This window comes from Pezoporus occidentalis, unplaced genomic scaffold, assembly GCF_034315485.1.
Source record: "Pezoporus occidentalis ecotype Australia unplaced genomic scaffold, CSIRO_AGI_Poc_V1 ctg5, whole genome shotgun sequence".
Lineage (NCBI taxonomy): Eukaryota > Metazoa > Chordata > Aves > Psittaciformes > Psittacidae > Pezoporus > Pezoporus occidentalis.
In genome coordinates, this window is record NW_026915835.1 from 11,687,656 (window position 1) to 11,700,445 (window position 12,790).

The window sequence follows — 12,790 nt, forward strand, 5'->3', positions numbered from 1 at the left end:
CACAGCCCCTGGACATCTTAAATCTGTTTCAGCTTTTATTGATGGACTAATTAGCATGTTGCTGAGTTGCTGTTTTTTTTGAGAAACCATCATTAAGCCCAACTCCAGATAAAGTCCTTACCCAGGAGGACTCAAAGTCTACAAAGACAGGCACAGCAGAAAGACACAGAGATGAGAAGATTCTCAGCACACAGTAAGGGAAAAAGTTGTCTCCTTGAAAAACAAAAAGTTTGAGCAAAGATTTGAGACAGATTTGTATGCATGTATCCTTCAGGCTGGATACCAACCAGTAAGGTGAAACAGAAGGAAAATGCATGGCCACAATGAACAGGGATGTGAGAGGGGAAAATGCCACCAAACCCCAACCATTAATTAGGAAAAAAAAAAACAACAAAAACCAAACCAAAACAAACAAACAAACAAAAAAAAAAACAAAAAAAAAACAAAAAACAAACCAACCGCCAAAAAAACCCAAAGCAACAACAAAAAAAACCCTCACCATCACACAACCCCTCACCATCACACAACAGGTCACACAAACACACAAACAACTTTTTCTTCACATTTTAAAACCCTTTATCTTGACACATCTCAGGTAGATTTGATGCAAGGAGCTGCTTTCCAAGTACAATGGAGAAACAGGAGTAGATCAAGAAGAGCAAAGGGTCAGTGACAGCAGTGAACCATCCCTGCTATGGGCTTGCTTGCTGTGCAAGCGCCAGTTGTACTGAAATGACAAATACCCAGAAAAGAGCAAGGCAGTTCTTGTACAACTGTCAAATGAAGGATGGGTGGAAGACACAGAAAACACTGTATTTACATAATACAGTATCTACAGAATATTTTTATATATATACACACATGATATAGTGCATTTTCTACTCGCTTAAAAAAGGGATCTGTCCACCTTCAAACTTTCTTTTCCACAATGCTGATGTGCCGAGACCTGGGTTGTTTTTCCACTTGTTCTGACTCCTTTGGGCGTTTTTTTGTTCATTTTATTATTGTTTTCTTTGTGATTAAGTATCCCCTTCATTGCTTTCTCATGCATTTCCTTGTGTCCAGCTGTCTCACTTTTAAGACTTCGAGGAGTTTGTTTGTGGACCACCTATCATAAGCGGATCCTGACCTATGACCAGGGCTTGTATAAATAGTTTGAAAATGAAACATTTATGATGCATTTATGGACAATATTCTCCAACAGAATAAGAAAAGTACAGCTCAACTCTGTGATGCTGCAGAACGGCTGATTAACATAATTGAATAGCTTTTGTGCTCTCCAAGCAGATTAAACAATTTACAGTCACTGAGTCTTTGGATAGACCCAAATGAGAAGATCGGCTTGCCTTCCAAGGGACCACCCATGTACTCTGTGTTATTCTCCATGGCCTTCTGATCAGGCACTTCTGTTAGCAAAATTGAAGTGTGCTTTGGGTACTGATTTAATTATAACAAACCTGTACGAAAGGTCTCAGTAAGTTCATCATAGTATTGATACACTCACCGACAGATTTACTGAACAGGAATAAGCTATTTGGATGTACTTTACACTGATATAATTCAGTATCAAGACAGGAAAAAAAAAAGTTTTACAACTTCACTTTTCTAATTTCAGTTTAACAGGGTACAGACGCACTGAACACACATACAGTAAGCGTTCATATAGCTGCTATCTGGAGATAAAGATCAAAATTGTTCTTTCTCACTTCATTCTAGTAGAGTCACTAACAGAAATCACATACTCCCTAAAGTCAGCCTCTCAGAGATTTCAGCTTCCTGTCATGGCTATGCTACAATTTGTAAGAGTTAAAACCTGAATCACATTTTCATCTGTTTGAAACCATTATCCAGGTAAAATTCATAATTCCTTAAAGTGATACGATGTGAGATACATCTCATACCACTTACAAGTTGTACAGATGATAATGAAGGGAGCACTTTCTGAAAAAGGGTAACTACTATGTCCTTGGCATTGACACTAAACCAAGCTTTATTTATGCCTGTGAGCAAAATGGCAAAGGATGCAATGCTACTAGTTTCCCTGGTTGCCTCTCAGTTTACTCCCAGATATGGAAGGGTAATAATTGCCTCCAGTTACTCATGCAAGAATTTTTAAAGATACCCATCTACAAAGAATGTTTCTCATAACTATCTTATGTTTGTAAACAAACATTTGCACATAGCATTTCAATGTCTCAATAGGAAAACTAATACCAGTAGCTGAACAGCTCAAAAGCAGACACACATTTTGGGTACCCAACTTCAGATACCCTGTGGGTAAATTTTTTAAGCTAACTTTACTATTTCAGTAAATGAGCTGAAGCAACTCTGCATCCCTACACTGCACTCAGACTGTCTCTCAAGCCAATCCAATATAACCTCCAGTTTCAACACCTTTACAAGAATACTCTTCTCCCTCAAGTATTATTATCAATAATCAAATAAAAATTAAATGCTGAAACCATCTCCCAGGCAACCCATACCAGGGATGGAAAGGGAAAGCCTCTACACTCCTTCTGTTCACCAGTCTTTATCTTCCTCTGCATGCTTTTGCATCAATTTATACCAGAATGGGAAGGAAGGGCTAGAGAAGTAGTCAGTCACCATTAAGCGAATTTGGAGAAGGCTGCTGCCCAATTACCTGGTTAGATTTCAAATCCTAAACAAGAAAGAGCACCAAAAAAGGAGAAAAAAATTACACAGACAAATTAAAAGAGATGAGCTGGAAAAAGACAGAAGGAACATCTGTTATAAGGATGCAAGTGTAAGCTTGAATCAACCATTTCTTCTACATATAATACTCAGGCAAGATGAACAATCCTGAATTCCTGTATTTTCCCTGTTTTGCAGGATTTTCTTTCTTCACATTGAAGTTACCTATGCTCTTACACAATGAAATGAAAGTTGACAACACACCAGAGTCTGTATTTCATTCCTTTTGTATCGCCTACATTTTTTAAGACAACACAGTTACACATGGGAACGTGAAGGCCTCTGTTTACCTGCTGCACTTTTACTGATGAGGAAGCGATCTCAGCTCAAATTTCAAAGTATGTAAAATGAAAACAAAGTAAATCAACCTTTTTAACCTGAAGCCCAGACACAATGATAAACCATGAAAATCAGCAATTTGTATGTGCACAGCCATCTATACTACACTTCGTTAAGCAACAAGTCTTTAAAACCCTGAAGAAAATTTAGCTTTAAGTATCTAAGAAAAGTCAGCAAAGGAAGCCCCCAGAGGGTCTAGAATCCACACATTTTTTCACTACTATACATCCAGACAATATGATGAAACTGTGAAAGAACAACTAGTTTAGCTACAGTGACATTCAAGGCAAACTGTCTGAAATAACACTCCTCACACAAAAAGGTGCTAGTGACAGAAGTGGACACCCACTTGTATCATGAGTAAAACTCCAGTATGCAATGTCCCTGCTGCTTGCAGATTATAGGACCTGACTTTAAAGCACAGTCGTTTCAAAAAAAATCCCTCCGTGGCTGTTTTAGATTTTGACACGCAGTGATTTCCTTTAATAGATACTACTGTGTAAACAGTTAAGAGCTCTGCTATTTAAGCTTCCAGTAAACCCAAGATTAACGCACTTACTTTTTTTTTCCCATGCCACAATTTTCTGCCTATTTGTACAGGACCTCCACTCCAGCATCCAAGAACCTCTGGGTTCAGAAAGCCATGCTTTCTAGACCTCAGCAAGGATGGAGCTACTTCTGCTCCTGAGCAGGAAGACAGCCAGGAGAAAACGAACACATACTACACGGGTGCACAGCTCTCGGCAAAGAGCTGTTCTTACACCCAAACGATATAGGTGTGCCCCTGCAGAGGCACTGGCTCTTCAGCTGTGAATTACAAAACCCACCAATGTGTATTCTCAGTACTCCCCATACACAGGAGTTAAGCAATCCCTGGCACTGCAGGGTATTGCTTATTGCAAGCACACCTGGGTCTTGCAGTCCTTGTGTCTTCTCTGTTACTATTTGTTAGTCTCCTGAATAGCCTGTTGGCAAGCAGAAACCCAAACAGTTCTCCTATTCATTTGGAAGCCTCCAGATGCCATGGCCCACTTTACTTCCCATTACCCCCACACCAAGAACTGCTCCTTTGGTCCTCCACTGGTTCTTGCAGCTCTCCTTTCTTGCTTGCCCAGCTCTTTCCAGGGACTTGCTCTTTCCCTAACTCATCCCCCCACTTTATTTCTATGACTGATTAAGTCCAGAAAAAAAAACACAATTTTAGCTCAGTGAGAAGCAGATGCTTCTCCTCCCTCCTCTCCATTCCCACCTCCTCTCATCCCACCACACAGAGAAATACTTATAACAATGCAACTAAGACCAGATTACTAAGTCTCAACATTCGTAAGTTTAGGACAGTCACTATGAAGCAGCGAGGTGCACCACAGCGTATAAATTGCTTCTAGCAAGCACAGAGAATAATGTTAAGTTCTTATGTATATAGGAAAGTCATCTTTCTCGGAAACAGGGACAACCGTTCTCAACCAGCTTCGCCCTCATTTTTATATGGCTACCCCAGCTGCATTCTATGTGTAACCTTCACCGGTTACAAAGTGATTTTCTTGACAACATGCTCATTTGTACATTCTACAGCATTTCACAACACCTTTCATGTTTCAGTTCAGAAAAGCTGGCCATGAAAACACGTTTCTCATTTTGCACAGACATGCTTCTACAGTTTGCTACCTGAAAATGATGCCTGCCAGTATCTCAGTTCTTTACATTTTTTATAGTACATTAAATCAGGCTTTTCCCACATGAATCTTTCTCTCTTAAACCCAGTATTTCCTATTCTCACAGTAACTTCACCATTTACATATGCCCAGTCTATTATACTGCTCTTCAGTGAATTTACTGGGTGCAGATTTGAATGCAGATCAAGTAAATATGACACATAAGTCCAGAATACTTAGTTCCTTCCAGTCAGCAAGGAAGACTCCATGGGCCTTGCCAATTCCACCACAAAATCTCTTTCTTACCCCTTCCTCTTCTTAGAGGAAGCCATTTGCCCACTGGCTCTAACCCCCCTGGACACCCTGCAGCAATGACACCTTAGTGACAAACACCCACTGAAAAACATGAAAGAGACATTCTGATTCAAAGAATATAGCATGGAGGTAAGGAGGATATACCCACTTCTCTCATTTAGAATCACAGAATAGTTTGGATCAGAGGGAACCTTTGAAGATCACTTAGTACCTGCCAAGGAGGGGCATCTTCCACCAGATCAGGTTGCTCAAAGCCCCATCAAAAATGGCCCTGAACACGTCTAATGCTGCTTTCAGAATCAACATGAAGAATGGCTTGTCACAGAGATGAGGACAGAAATCTCCATCTTTCCTCTAACAGAAATAGCTCGTTCTTTCTTTCATCACATCAGCCTACAGAGAATTCAAGAGCTCTGTTCAGAAAACTTTGACACCTTGCAGCTCTCATGCCCAGTCAGAGAACCAGCTGATAGCCAGAAATTCTCACACTTTCTACTTGAATTGATATTCCTCTATTTGTGACTAATGTAATCACTCACTTCTTTCATCACCTTACTCCCAGGAGTCAGTACAACCTAAGGTAAGAGCCAAGATATCTGAGAATTGACACTGTTGCTGTGCTGAAGCTGCTTTGGAGCCACCACAAAGCTGAGAGATACTTTGAGCCTTCTGTATTACACAAGCAACAGCTGAATAAATATCATATAACTATTTCCAAAATCTACCTATACTTGCTAAAACAACAAGAGTTTAAAGTGGAAAGGGGTATCAATATTCTGCCAGAAAAACACTTAGAAGTCCCCTCGATGCTCCTACGGGACTGAGGGGTTTTAACTACAGATTTACTGTTCACACCCTAGAAAATCAGAAAAAAAAAACTGGAAAAGGGCAATAGGTTCAAAGGGGTATTTTTTCCCAACTGCAGCCTTAGAGATTGCATACTTTACTTATATGGCCACTATTCTGATGACTTAAACTGAGTGATATTCAGAAGACACTCATATTATGAAATGGAAGTACCCAGAATAATCCTGTCTCTTCAAATAAAAGCAACATCACACTGCCATCTTATATATTTCCATCTTTCATTCTCGCATTCCGAGAATTCTCTGTATACCGTCACTGCAGTTATTCCAAGTTTAAGTAAAAAGCAGGAACTTCTCTCCACATTTAATCTGGAGGCATTTATCTTATGATCAATCCTGCAGTGTGAAATTCAGTTTGTACTGGCACAATGGCTTCACATAAAAACAATCACAACTTTAGCAGAACTCTGATGCTGCCAGTCCTTGTTGCCATCTTGACCAATTTTGCAGTAATCCATGTAGTTTGTTTGGTTACATGAAGAACCAGAGTTCATTTGAAGTAATTATCTGCTTTTCTGTTAGTATCCACATTTGGCGTCCTAAACCACCATACTCACTTTTTTGGAGGCATGTTCACAACCCTCAACAAATTACTGCATACCTGCTGCTCTGCTTTCAGCCACACAAAAATCTACCTTCTGCTTTGATTCTGTGTGGACTTTAAAAGCAGCAAGCAAACAAAAAAACACATCCTACCCTAAGACTCATCAAGCACTTCCCTTACTCAGCTTTCCTTCTGCAAACACCAATCCCAAAACCCTTTTGTATTTCCCCACATTTACTGACCTCCCCTTCAGCTTAACACCTCTGTACGAGTTGCCAACAGCAGGAGTCTTCACAGAATTCTGCATCACTGACATTTTCCGCATGTCTTTTCTACACATGCACTTTCCCTCTTTCCATAGGTCTCCGATTACCCTCTCCCACTCATTATTCTTTCTGTCATCTCACAGCCTGTGATCCATAGCCACTGCAGGTTGCAAGTCAAGAGCAAGCTGCCTTCATCTGCTTGAACCAGCCACTGAAAAACAATACAGCTGAATCCTTCCTTAGAGCCCACATCAGAGACGAACATCCTTGTAACCTTCAGGATGTTACCATCATTCACAGAAGCATTAAACAAAGTCTTTCTCCTCAGTTAAACTGACTTGATGAAAAATGAAGCACCACCTGGCCCATGCATGGAGGGCTTTTGTGGTCTCCTATTTGCTCTTAACATTCAAGTTCCACAAGACAAAGATGTAGCTGTCTTACCTGTGACACACCAACCAACAGGTTTCAGTGGTCCTTGCTTGCCTATGCTCCCACTGCCTCTGGACATTTAGGACCTGATCCCTACAAGCCTGCCTGCATCCTAACTCTTCCTTCAGTGTAAAATCCTTCTGCAGCCCCACATGTAAGCAGACCTAGATTCATCCTGCCCTAATTAATGTAGCCACATAAGGCTGCCTTAAACCACTCACCATAAACACCTTTACAATCACCAAGCAAGGCACAGTTTGCAAGAAGTAATAACATTTTGCATAAAGCATGTAATACATTTTTGGGGAAAAAGTTCAATGGTTTGACACACAGTCTTATCCGGTCTAAAACAGAAGCACAGGCTTTCATGCTCATGTTCTTTCTAAACACATCATTTGTTCATCATAACACATCACTCCTCCTTAAAAACTGTGCCTTGCCATCTTCTCATGGCTGTGAAACAACCAGCACTACAGCCAGCAGACAAACACACATGGACAGGCTTTTGCCAAGGGAAATCCAAGATCTCATCTCTGCTCTAGAGGTCTTCCTGTGGATTAAAAGCACTGGGGACATCAAGGCTGCCACATTCCCAATTCTGGGAACAGCAAAAGGTGCTTTCCTCCAGCAGCACTGGTGGCCTCCAACCATTTGGCCTATTCCTGAACAGCCATAGCTATTTTGGGAAATGAACTGGGAAACTAACCCAAATTAAGAATAAATCAGTAAAACCCCAAAAGTTAGGGCAGCTTCTTGATCCAATTCGATCCACTGACAGTGGAAGCAATATGAGCAACACAGGGACAGGCACCACAGGAGATGGGTGGCAATGTGGACCACATACGCCAGTACTGACACCAAGAAAAGAACAAATAAAACCATAGCTGGCAGCACCTCGGTTAGATAATTGAAGCAAGACCTGTTCCTCACTCATGAGAGTACTGAAGCCATCTTTATCCACTCTGTATACAACTCGGCACTCATAACATGTACGCAACTCTCCATTGTATGCTTTTTATCCCATACGGATGCCCCTTTTCACCACTACCCACCCACCCCACCCCCCCCCAGCATGAATCTAACACCAACTTCAGGATAATCTGACACCATGCTCCAGGGATAAAGCAGTTTATGTTTTGAAAACCTTAACAAGCCCAGGAAGACCAAATTATGATCAGCAGTCTTTAAAAATACGTCCATATGAAAATTCCTACACGATAAAAGTTATCCAGTAACTGTAATTTACTTAATCTTATCACACAATCTCTTGCATAAGCATAACAAAGAACATTCAAAACACCCTCCAGTGTTTAGAAACATACACAAGACAGGAATGATGATTTTACACTCCACCAAGAAGAAAACATTCCAGATTGCAGTCCGTCAGTTGCAAGTCAGGCACTAACAACTAGACTTTTAGGAGCATTAATTTGTTAACTCCAATGAGAGCTGGGCTTTTCAACACAGCTGAAAGCATAGGCAAGGATACCACAGTTCAACACTCCTTACCCAGTATAACTCTCACAGATTCTCTCCAGTTCTCCAGCATCCAGAACTGGCTATTACACCAACACACACAGCAAGCCAGAATGACTACAGATTTTGCTTCACAGACATGCAGTGACTTTCAATACAGCCTAAACTCTTTAGCTATATTAATTTAAAAGCCTGAACCAACAGTTCAGGATTTCCTCTAAGCTGCAGCTTTCTCCAGTCAATATTTGTAAATCATGTTTCATGTTTCCAAGGAAACCAAGTGGGTAATACTTCTTGCAACAGCCTCCTCCAATATACTTTTCACAGCTACAGGGCTCACAGAAGTTATTTGCAGTCTGACAAAAGAAAGAAGTTTTGCTTTTTCTTACATCTTAGGAAAAGATCCACCAGCCTGCAGAAGCACCTGAAGCAATGTACGTAGCAAGCACCTACAGACACCCTTGTGGACTGCAACTTTTGAAGTATGTCTTATAATAACATGTATTATTCAGCTTTTCTACATATTTTTCCAAATGGCAGGTCCCAAAGTGTCCAGGGTAAACAGCATTACATTCATTTTGCTCATGCAAAATGAGGTGCTTCTTAAACGACTTCCAAATTACCAGCCAGTACGTTACCTGTGGAGGTCTGAACACATCCTACCACCCTCCAAAAATGTATTATGCATCTTAGGTAAAGCTCAAATGTTAATGAAGATAAAGACCAAACCTAGGGATAAAGTATGTTGCAATAGAATGCTGCTTCCATTATTTTTTTTTCTATTATTTGTCTCACTTGACAGTTGTTTAAATCAATTTAAGGCATGACTAACTTACTGCATCCTGCAGACAAAATAATGGTGAGAACAGAATATACTCAAAGTAATTTTCTTGATGGGATCTTTGGAAAAAGCAAGATTATCAGCAAAGCAGCAATGACATAATATCTCTATCTGAAGAACAGAGGAGAAAAAAGTAGAGCGTGACAGTAAAAATATCAAATCTATAAACTCCACTTTGATTAATGTGAAGACATAAAACTTTGAAACAAAATGCCTGTAACAGTATTTTTGTGCTCTTGCACAGTGAAGGCAGATCAAAGCAACAAAAATAAGCCATCTTCCTATCTGCCAGAGTTCTGACAGACTTCTGTTTCCAAAAAGCTGGGTAATGTGCTTTTAAAGTATATAAAGAACATTATGTGTCCAAACACCCTAGCTGAAAACCAAAGGCTCTGAAGTTTCACTAGGAGAATCCAGACTAGAAAAACGCACGTTGCGCTCTCACATCTACCTACAAGATGCTCTCAACAACTGGTAATACAGAAAAAACATATCCAAAGTTCCTCAGGATGGTGCATTTTGTTTGCTTATAGAAACTGCACGCTGGGCAACACACAGATGCTCTTTGGTGACTCGGGGTAAAAACAGTAACATCAGCCCTTTAAGGAAGCATCTTAATCTCCTCCTGATGCAACTGGCATCAAGACAAAGTGTTGGACTTTCTAACAAAATGTACTGCACCCAGCTCTAATCTGCAACCTGCAAAGATCCACATTCAAAAACAACACACGAAACAAACTCACAGCTCCTCGACAAATCTAGGAGTAGCCAGGAGACTCTTTTGACATTACAAGAGAGGACTGTTCATACAACAAAAACCATTACAACAGAAACACTTTTTACAACATTCCAGGCATCATATTAGCTACATTAATCCTGTGGCAAGCAGTTAAAACCAGTTTCTGCCTTACAAAACATCTCAAAGTTGTCTGCAGTATTAGAAATGTCATTCCAGAGCTGATGACGAAGATAATAGTAATGGACAATATCTTCATGGGTAATAACTAGTGCTGCAATAAGAGAACTCCATGCTGCATGGAAAGCATATTCAGTAGCCAATAGTTTTCAAAGTTCTTTAGTTACTGAGCAAAAACAGGCTTTCTTTTTGCCATCACTTCCTAATGAAACACAGACCCACACATTTATTTTTCCTGCAACACTTGTGTCCTCTCCCTGCCCCTTCATTTAGTGATTTCACACCCCTGAAACCTGCCTTCACGCAAGAGAAGGGCAACTCACACAGAGTCAAACAACACAACTGGGAAACAGATGAGAAAGAGTAGAAACCCTCTCCCAAGATCCTGGAGCCAGAACAAACACACAGAAACATACCAAGATAGCCCTCACCTAGAGTGCAAGGAGAGGAAAGGCCCAAGGGACCCTCCTGCTAGACTGCAAGTGTAGTCATGGTCACCTCAAACCTCAGATGTGCTAGGTACAGAAGATCAGGACACAAAAGGCACCTGACGGCCTGACCTAAACAGAAGAAACGGAGTCACTTTCTACATGGCAACTTGTGAGGTACCACATGTTTTCCCAAAGGTAATGCAAGAGACCAACATCAAGACATCACATGCAGCTCCAGCTGTCTATGGCACCGACCCAGAAACCAAGGGGTTACTGCTTCACCGCAGTGTTTGCGGGAACCGCTGCAGTAAATCTTCAGCAGAAACTCAGGGCTCCAGGGACCTGTAACATGCTACATCATCTATAACATGAAAATACAAATCAAGGGATGGCTGGTTTTTACATTTAGAATTGCATGCAGCAGAAAGTAATTCTGCATTTAAAAAGGGCAATTTGAAAGTAAAAAATAAAATAAAAAGGCTAACAGATATTGCATGGAGAAGCAAGAGCAACATTACTGGTAAAGAGCAGCAAACATCTAAAAACTCCACTTCAGTAAAAAGTGAAATCACCATTAGCCTTTTCAGAGAAAGGATTTTATGCTAATGACTGCAAAAGCTTTAAGGCTTGCATTTCTTCTTTGCCATGTGAAGAACTGTACTCACAAGACAAAGTTGAAAAGCTCCGTGGAGAGCTGTTCATGAGCCTCACACACCACTGCTGGACTGTAAGGGGCTATTTCATTATAAACTGCTGGTTCATAAAGAACATAAAAATCACAAACAGCAGCAAACCCAATGGAGGGATACATGAGCCTACTTCAAGCACCCCACTGGAAGCTTAAGCCAAGTCACCAGAGTGCACACTGGAGAAGAGTTTGTCAGGAAGAGGAACTGGAGCAAACACTGGGACTATATCAAGTGACCAGAGGTCGATGGGATTTTAGACAGGTGGTATTTCCCCACAGACTAATTAGTTTTGCAGTAGTGGTGTATGTGTTGTGTTTAAGATCAGCTTTATAATGTATTTCACTTTGGTTTTTTAAAACCCACATAAGTAAACACTCATTTGGACTTACCAAGAGCATAAGGAGATGCTCTTTTGGCAGAAAGTTTCCCTCATGCCTGGACATATTTCTAGTGCTTTTACCTGGTTTCCTTTCCTCTGGGGCAGCTTGAAGCATTAATAGCCCTTCCGTCTGAACACCACTTTTCAGTTTTCCAGCTTGCAGCATGGGGCTACACCACACAATGGTCCTTGTTCCCAGCCCTGATCCTTCTCACAGGATCTGCACTAGTTACGTCAAATTGAAAAAGAAAGTGACACAGCCAATGAACTTCCTCTTCCCTCCGAGAGGGAGGAACGGAATCATGTTTCCAGGGGTACCAGTTTTCAATAACTCTGCATCTACATCGTTTTGCCTGGCTCCCTGAGGTACACAAGTTGAAATGCAGTTATCACACTGAACAAAACTATACAATGAAAAAGCTGCCCCACCCCACCTAAAACCAACAAAATAATCTTGCTTTGGCATTTAGTAGCTTTTTCAAGATGTTAGGGAGAAGACAGAGAAAGGACGGAGAAAGGCTCATCTTTAGTTTGGTTTCCTTAGAAAATTAGGTTGTCTATGATCACAGTTTTAAGGTCAGAATATGTAGAAATTAAACTTTATTTACATAATTGTACCTCCTCCAGAAGGCTGAGGAAATAGAGCAGTATATATGTAAGCATGGAAGAAAGTCTCCAAAAAGGATTAAATAATTACAGGGAAGAGCTCCCGTTTTTCAAGTACCAGTAGGACGTCAATGACAAGATCACTGCAAAAGAGCATGACTTCTCCGAGTTGAGCAGCAATCGGCAAGATCACCCGAAATCCTTACTCACTCTTTTAAAATTGGTATGATTAATGAACAACATTTGGGGGAGTGGAGATAGAGGGAATGAAGTATCCCAAAAATAGCATTATTAAATTTGAAATAATCCTGCAAAAACAAAGGAAG

At 40.6% G+C, this 12,790-nt stretch overlaps 1 protein-coding gene across 5 annotated transcripts in view; it reads right to left on the bottom strand.

The window, feature by feature from the left end:
• KLF12 (KLF transcription factor 12) overlaps window positions 1–12,790 on the bottom strand; it is a 263,442-nt gene that overhangs the window by 239,327 nt on the left and 11,325 nt on the right. The window lies entirely within an intron of this gene.